This window comes from Bacillus rossius, chromosome 6 (assembly GCF_032445375.1).
Source record: "Bacillus rossius redtenbacheri isolate Brsri chromosome 6, Brsri_v3, whole genome shotgun sequence".
In the NCBI taxonomy this organism is placed as follows: domain Eukaryota; kingdom Metazoa; phylum Arthropoda; class Insecta; order Phasmatodea; family Bacillidae; genus Bacillus; species Bacillus rossius.
Genome location: NC_086334.1, coordinates 37,014,478 through 37,023,370, shown reverse-complemented (window position 1 = coordinate 37,023,370; position 8,893 = coordinate 37,014,478).

Below are 8,893 nucleotides of genomic sequence, written 5' to 3'. Positions count from 1 at the left end.
CTGTTACCATGTAAGGTTATGTCTTGATATGCGAAAAATAAAAATCCCAGAACTCGATCACATCGCCACCTACGGGATACAACTGCGAATATAAATCATTCTCAATACAGTAAAACCTCTATCTATCATTTTTCAGGGGACCAGCAAAAAAATTCAGTAGATGCGGACATTCAATAGATGTGGACTTCACTCTTAGATTTTGAAAAAATTGCTTAACCTCAAAATTAGTACCCAAAATATCTCAGTTACTTGTCATTAAGGTCAGCTTCCGGCCTTGTCCGTGCAAAGACTACGTAAGGCGGCAGCACCATGTAACGGACTATGTTTTCAACAATAAAAGCCTTCTGCAATAAACCCTGAACTCTATTCTTCGTAATCAGCAACCTTTACGTGGTAATTCCACCCAGTCTATCCCTAGCCACTTGGCCGCGAACCCCCTGAGATGCATCACATGCAACATTGGAGTAGCTTATGCAAGGAGGGATAGGTCTAGGGACCACAATAGGATATAAATAATATATACATAGGATCTAAATAATAACAGAGCCTGAGTCATGCAGCTGATTACATTCCCATCTACCCACTGCTCAGCTCATTCAGGTTATCTCTACCTCATCCCGACTTAAAAATTCACTACCGGTATTTCATACCAAAGCGCAGCAGCAAACGTCCAGGGCCAGGTGGTGAAGCCCAACAGCAAACGTCCAGGGCCAGGTGGTAATGCCCAGTGGCAAATGTCCAGGGCCAGGTGGTGAAGCCCAGCAGCAAACATCCAGGGCCAGGTGGTAAAGCCCAGCAGCAAACGTCCAGGGCCAGGTGGTAAAGCCCAGCAGCAAACGTCCAGGGCTTGGTGGTAAAGGCCAGCGGCAAACGTCCAGGGGCAGGTGGTAATGCCCAGTGGCAAATGTCCAGGGCCAGGTGGTGAAGCCCAGCAGCAAACATCCAGGGCCAGGTGGTAAAGCCCAGCAGCAAACGTCCAGGGCCAGGTGGTAAAGCCCAGCAGCAAACGTCCAGGGCTTGGTGGTAAAGCCCAGCGGCAAACGTCCAGGGGCAGGTGTGGCAAAATCTACAGCAGGGTGGTGAAGCAGAATAATGGTAGTACCATGGTAGAAATATCCAATGTCAACATTTGCGTAAGATCATTTCTTGTAATACAATTTGTACTCCGAATGACAGAAGCGGTAATAATTTCCTGAATATGTTGAGTTCAATCTTTTACTTTTTCTTGAATTTCAGAAATCTCCTGTGCGCCTTTTCCTGGATAATGTCACCTTTCAGGGGTTTTTGTATACCAGACAGTATATGATTCACTCTCTTGCACCAAAAATTTATTGTTATTCTGCAAATTATATTTACAAATGCTTCCTTGAATTCTGCATTATGCTTTTCACATGATGATATTTCTTCTGGAATGTCTTTAAGTAAGATATTTTTGATGAATTTTCCAAATCCTCTATAGTGACAAATTTCTGGAAGTATTGAAAATACCTTCATGACAGACTTCTCAAAAAATTCTGAAATGATTGATGAAGGATATTGCAGTGATTGTTTCTCAGTTGAATATTCACGTGAAATTATTAATGCATGTTCTGGCATGATTTCTACAGCACAAAGACTTTTGCGGCATTTGTGACATTGGAATTTACTCTTCATTTTCTTCACAACAAATCCGGCAACATACATCACTACCGTTTTGTCATAAGGCTGTAAACCTTCCTGCAAAGCCTCTTCTTGAATTGGAATGAAATCACTCTGCATACTTGTTTCCACATCCTGCATCACAAAGCTTTTCAGTGTGTCAAGTGCACCAACACAATCATCCTCTTCACAATTAGAAGAAACTGAATGTGCAGAGTTAAAGTTGTTGATCAACAGTGACTTGAATGAATTAGCAAATGCAGTACAACTTGGGTTTACATTCCTAATTCCATGAGCTCTGATTGAACCAAAAAAGTTTTCAATTGGATCTTGGTTAAAACATTTAGTTGGTAAATGTTTCAGATTTTTGGTAGTGCATAATTTTTTCCACAATTCTATCAAACCCTCTAAGGTAGCGATGAAGTTCTTGATGGAATGAACGTTACATGGTTTGTTCTCTTTATCGTAGAACTTCATGGTCCTTAACACTCGCAAACATTTCCTCCACAGACGAAGATGATGAGACTTTTTTGTCATAGCTGTTCTATAGATCTTGCCACTTTTATTCGTCAATGAAACGCCATTCAGACTGTCAAACAGTTTGTCAAAAAAAAGCAGTAGATCTGCTGTCTGTGTTGCTTCGGGATCAACACCAGGCATTCCTGGAACAGCTGTAAATGTACAATCTGTGTAAGATTCGTGGTAACAAAAAAATGCACACACACATATAAGTACTATAACAACAATTTTTTATTTGACATCAATTCCTAAAGTTCAAATGCATACCTTAAATGTTCATCCCTCTTAATAAAATATGGATTTTGAAATGTAGTTGACAAATAACTAACCAAACTAAAGCTGTGTATAATTATTGAAAATATGTTCATTAAAAATGTAAGCACAAACAAATATTGTAAACATAAATGAATGTATTGAGCTATGTTTACAGCATAAAGTTGCTAAACTGCCCTAATTTGTGTATAAACTGACATAACTGCTTCCCCATGAATGTTTCTGTTTATTTTCATGATTTAACAACACCCTAAAATTTTCAACCCATTTAATATTAGAATAGGCAATGCTAGTGAATTCACAGCATCCATTGTACATTTACCTGCATATCAAGTCTGCATGTAAGAAATGTCCATATGTCTTAAATTTTTTCCCAGTCACTTGAAAACTGACAGATAGATGTTCCAAGGTACATATTTATTTTAAAGAAATGAAATGGAACCAAAAATAATTCCATAAGTTAAAGAATTCTATTCTAATATTATTTCCATTTTTGGCCTTGGCAAGGACCATTCATGCATATTTCCCTTTTCCCCCATGTTTACAAGGCTGACAGCCACCCCATATTGTAAATATGGAGAATATTGACCATACTCACGTCTTTCTGCAATGTATCTCATGGCAGTTGAAACTGAGTGACTGAAAACTTGAGCACATGTGCTCACTTTCATTTTTCTCAGTTTGTCCTTGTTGACATGTTGCTCTGTTAGCTTTGGGCACGCACGGAGTCGGCTGGGTCGACTTGAATCAACATTATATAGCTGCTCAACATGTTTCCAACTAGCTACTTTTTTTTATTCCGTCTTCAATGAACATCAGGCAGTATTTGAGAAGATTGTTTCGGATTCCTTTGAGCAAGTGTGGGGGGTCAAACAAAGGAATGATTTCTTCTCCATCAACAAAGAAACCTACAGAACGACATTCTTCCCCTTTTTTAATGAAGGATTCTCTTGTAGAATTCTTCAAGGAATTAATAGCAGCCATGTCAGTTGCCCCCTGATCGCAAACTGTTGCAACAACTTCTAGACCTGCTTTATGCAGTTGCCTTATCACCTCTTTTATGTTAAATACAAGTTCAGGAGTACTAACAGTCCCTTTGGAGTACATGTAAGACACTGGTTGCTTCCACTTCTTTGTGATCCCTCGGACCATGAAGACTAGCGCATGGTCTGCAAATTGGGGTTCCCTTCTGCGACCATAGTCTTCAAATCCTACAATAGTGTCAGAGGCCTCATTCCAGCGAATGCCAGGTTCTATTGCCATTTCGTCGAACATGAGAACACACATTCTCTCTGAAGGTTTCAGCTTATGGACTGAACTTTTCAACTGAGAAAAGACTGAATCATTTATGCCAGGCTGAAAAGGCAATCTTTTCAGAATGTTTAGTAATACTCTTCTTGATGGTAAATGAAACAACTTCCGCCACAATCTATAACCTCGTCTACTGTTCTTGTACAATGCAAGTGCCAAGATTTTATCCTCTAGTGTAAATCTTCTTCCTTTGGGTTTAGAACCACTGTTCTGCAACTGAGAGATTATGAATTGCCTGGCAATAGGGTTAATATTCACTTCATCAAACAGATTGGTACTTGTTAAATCTTGCATTCTCTGTAAGGACTTCTTGAAATCTAACTTTTTCTTCGAATGATACCGGGCCAATCTTTTTAGTTTCTGTGCAGTGAAATATAATGTCTTTGCCTTGGGTGTCAACTCAGCAGAAGTACGAGAACCCACTGCTTTTAATAAAGGAAAAAGGCATTTTCTTTTCTTTCTGCTGATGTCCACTGAAGGTGTGCTTCTGAAACCTATTAGGTAAAAGAATTGCGGAATTACATTTCAAACTGACATTCAGAAAATCATCCTTTATATATGTATTAAGAATAAGGGCTTGGCAACATGCCTTTTCAAATCACACACATTACATGAAAAAAATTAGTTACACTAAATAAAGGATAATGAAGGATCTGTGGCCAGTAAGTAAGGAATAGCCTAATGTTGAATAATAAAAAGGTACTTTGAGATTAACGCCACCGCAGCCGCTAAACCAGACGTTTACAATGTAAACAAGCATGCTGTGACTGACCTAACCTAACATAACCCTTCAATTTTTTTTTTAATTTTAATTTTTTACTGTTAACGGGGTTTTATTTAACATTAAACCTTCAATCTTTTTAATTTCAATTTTTGACTGTTAACAGGGTTTTGATTTAACATTAAATATTAAACATTTCAAACAGATCTATGTTCCGAGACAAAGGGTTAGGTTTGTTTTGGTCAGTCACTATATTGCTGATTTATGATGCCATTTCTGAATACTAAGAAAATGTGAATTTGGGATTTGCCAAAAACAGAACAAAACACAATTTTATATTTGCAGGACAGAAATATTTTACCGAAAAATCAGAAATGTGAACGTAAACAATAACCAACATGGCCGCCGCCGCAACTACTGTAACCAACGGCTACGGTGGCGTTAATCACAAAGTACCAATAAAAATTATAGTTCTTCAGGCTATTTGAAGCTAAAACCAATCTACAGAGAATATAACACCTAAGTCTACAATATCAACTTCAATCATACCTGTAGCAGGTTGTGTGCCGACAGTATTTTCCTCAGCTTGCTCAGGAAGCAATGAACAATCCATGCTTGAAGATGCTTGTCTTTCACAAATCTCTTCGTTGGTAACTGTAAATTTACATTGTTTTATTATGCGTGGTGAAAATACAGACACATAGGAAAATATAAACATAAAATAAAACATTCCCAATGATTTGCTCATCACTGCCCTGCTTCAACACATTGAACTATAATTAAAGGACAAAATTTGGAATGTAGCTTACTTTGAGTATGTATTTCAGTTCTAGTCAGAAATAAATACAGAAGTAGTAAAATTTGTAGTTTGATGTATCAATGCTGCAAGGTTACTTCTATTCCACTATAACGTGCCATGCTTAAGGACAGTTTTCGTTGTAGCACAATGTTAAGTGCAGTTACCATAGCTACTGTTACTTTGTTCTTAACTGTTTTTGCATACTCTACAGCCTTGTAGCATGCACTGTATGATACATTTATTTGATAGTTAAGAACATTATCTGGGGTCAAAAACAAAATTAATTCACTCACCACTGTTTCAGTACATATCCTTAACTATGTACAATATGCTATAACTGGTTATATGAATGGCAAAAACTCAGTCAAATGTTGAAAGTGAATAATTTCATCATGGTAACAATCTTGGGTAAGGTTCCCAGATTTTGGCATTTCTCTTTTGAGAAAATTGTGTGTAAAAGATTTGTAGAGGTCTTGTTTTTCCAGGAAAGTGTGAGGTATTAAAGGCCAAAGCAATGGAACTGTCAGGCATCTTTCTCAGAAGAGAAATGTCAAAACCTGGAAACTTTTCATGAGATAGACTAAAACTACCCCCCCCCCCCAACCCCTGTGTCTTTAACACAAAATGAGTAGGGAGAGACAAAAGAGAGGGAGAACCTTGCCACCGGGTGAAAGCCCAATTGCAAGTGAATCAATTATTATTATTATTATTATTATCTTAAATCATACCTGTAGCAGGTTGTGTGCCCACAGTATTTTCCTCAGCTTGCTCAGGAAGCGATGAACAATCCATGCTTGAAGATGCTTGTCTTTCACAAATCTCTTCGTTGGTAACTGTAAATTTACATGGCTTTATTATCAGTGATGAAAATACATAAAAATAAAACATAAATTGAAACCCCGTTAACAGTTAAAAATTTAAATTAAAAAAATTGAAGGGTTATGTTAGGTTAGGTCAGTCACAACATACTTGTTTAAATTGGAAACTTATGGTTTAGCGGCTCAGGTGGCGTTAATCCCAAAGTACCGATTAGCCTAACCCACCTCTTCTCAATCCCTCAACCCTACTAACCATTGTCAAAATATCCTTAACCATGTCCTTCCCCAACTTATTTCACTCCTTTATTGCTCTTGATATATAAGTACAAATAGTGAAAAGTGAAGTCCTCTTAAGATATGGTCTTAGAAATAACCTAAGCCTAGCTACTGTTTTTGACTACCTGACATTCTTAATACTATTTTAAATTCTTACCTGGCAAAAGCAGTGTTGGAATTGAATTGGCGTTAAGCCTCTTTGTTCCTGGACTGAAGCAATCATCACGAAAATGGCAATTACAAATTCGGTATACTTTGTATATATGCTCGTTGGTTATTTGGGCAAATCTTGGTGCTGCAATAACACGTTTCCAAACTTCAAACCTTTCTACATCGGAAACACGTGGAAATCTGTGGCGACTTTCAGTCCTATTTTCGCATCCCGGCACACAGCAATTCTTGGTATACATACTTGTACACGTCAAGGGAAAAGTCACTCGATAAGAAATAATTACATGATCACCAAACCAAGCAACAACCACTGTTCAAATCCATACAAATGACCACTACGTGTACGTTGAAGCTGAACACAATTCATAACGTCTGCCAAACACTAGTAAGGTTATTTTTTTCAAAAGTGTAAACAACGACACTACCGCTCAAGGTCGTGTGGCTGTACCTCGAACTATTTCTACCGTGAGCAGCTTAGCCATAAGAGATAACCAGCCGTGGTAAGCTCATCAAGCATCCCCTTAAATTAACACATGATAAGAAATGTGCATCGTAGAGCATGAGTCGGGCACAGTCTTTAATGAACGCCCTTAATTCTCATCGCAGCCTAGAGACTTAATTTAAGTAAGAAACAAGGTGCTGAAGCAATATCCAGAACAAACCCACAAACATAAACATAACCAGTGGTTTTTAAAAACTAGTCAGTGGTCTTTAAGTTGACTCATCTTTTTAAATAATATTTGTTCAATTTCTTAAACTAAAGCATTAATCAATATTTCATAATACATCTAATGTCAGCATTAATATTCAAACAAGGGTCATGTACAATTAACAAGTAAGTTTTCAATTAAAACCGAATAATGGTAATTTCTTTTTTTTTAATCGTGGTTTGGCGCCCAGCGGAACTGTTTCCCCCCCCGCGCGACAGCCCACTCCGGCATTCTAGATCAGCTCGCAGCCTGGGGTGGATGTGTTCGTGTGTTCGTTACGTGGGGAACCTTGAATTTAGTAACTCACCAATCTTCACTCTGGTAAATATAATCATGAACCAAATGCTTTGTAATGTCAATTCCCCACGCGACCCCGGGTCGGTTTTTACGGTGCAGGGCTTAACCCGGCCGTCGTAATTCCTGCCTTAAGGCCGCGGGCCATAGGGCCGCCTTAAGGTCAGTCACTTTACGGACCTGGCCCGGGGTTTCGTGTCCTGATGTTTAATTCAGTTAATTGAGGTCACTCCTGGGGAGCTCGCTTGACTCATTCCGGCTGGGCTAGGGTGCGCTCCGAAAATGGGATATGGTACTGGCGGTGCGGAGCATGGGCTTAAAGGCCATGGTCGGTACGATGTCAACCCAAACCTTTTTCTTCGTTATGTAAACTCCCCGTGCATCCCTGGTCCTTTTATGGTGTAGGGCCTAACCCAGCCGCTTAGCTATAATCTCCCCGCACGAGACATTCCGCGGGGTTGTTCACCATACGGCACGGGCCGACTCCCACTACCAATGAACTTTTGTTACACGTCGAGTGCACAGGCACCGACGACAGCTACCCGTAGAACTTTGCATCTAATTTAACTGCGGGCTGCGATTCCCACGAGTGAATCCGGACGCCGCCCAGTTAACAATTTTCGGGATTGGCCACCTCCAATCAACCTCCCCCTTAACCTCGACTGGCGTGAGGGCTTAACATAGTGACAGTGCGTCAGAGCACTCATATTAGATTAATTGTAACTTTGTAGGGTAATTTTTTGTGCGACGTGCAAGTGTAATGTAAGTGCAACTGAATGTCAAAGAAATACCTATCAAGAATGGATAAAATATATGAACACATAAACACTCAGAAAATAAGCCAAAATCAACCGATGTAAAAATTAAAATGCAAATACAACACAGGAAACTTCGTGGAAGAATTATTATGGGCTGTTGCGGGTGCATGGGTCAAGCCGCAAGGAAATGATATGTCTACAAGTGTGAAATTTTGGCTGGGCTGGAATGCTTCTTTTTATTTATTGGTGAAACCAATTGCAAGTAAAATAAAATGTAATTTTTTAATACAGTTATTAAAACTTGAGTTGCTGTTGTCTGTAAATCCATGACAGTCATAATATTAATTTTACGGGTAATCCAGGGCTTCAGCTCTATCCATGACCTAGAAATATTTGCATGAAATAAGATAAGATTTTTATTTAAAAAGCGCAACCTTATGTTAATAAAGTGTAGTTTATATATTAATGAGTACCTATATTTTTATTCTCATGTCATTTCACACTTAAGCCAACGTTATGTGTACTCGAAAACCAGGGCCATTGCGGTGTGAATTATGACGCAAACCGCGCAACTTCTATGTGAATTCTACACATCGCTCATTCAA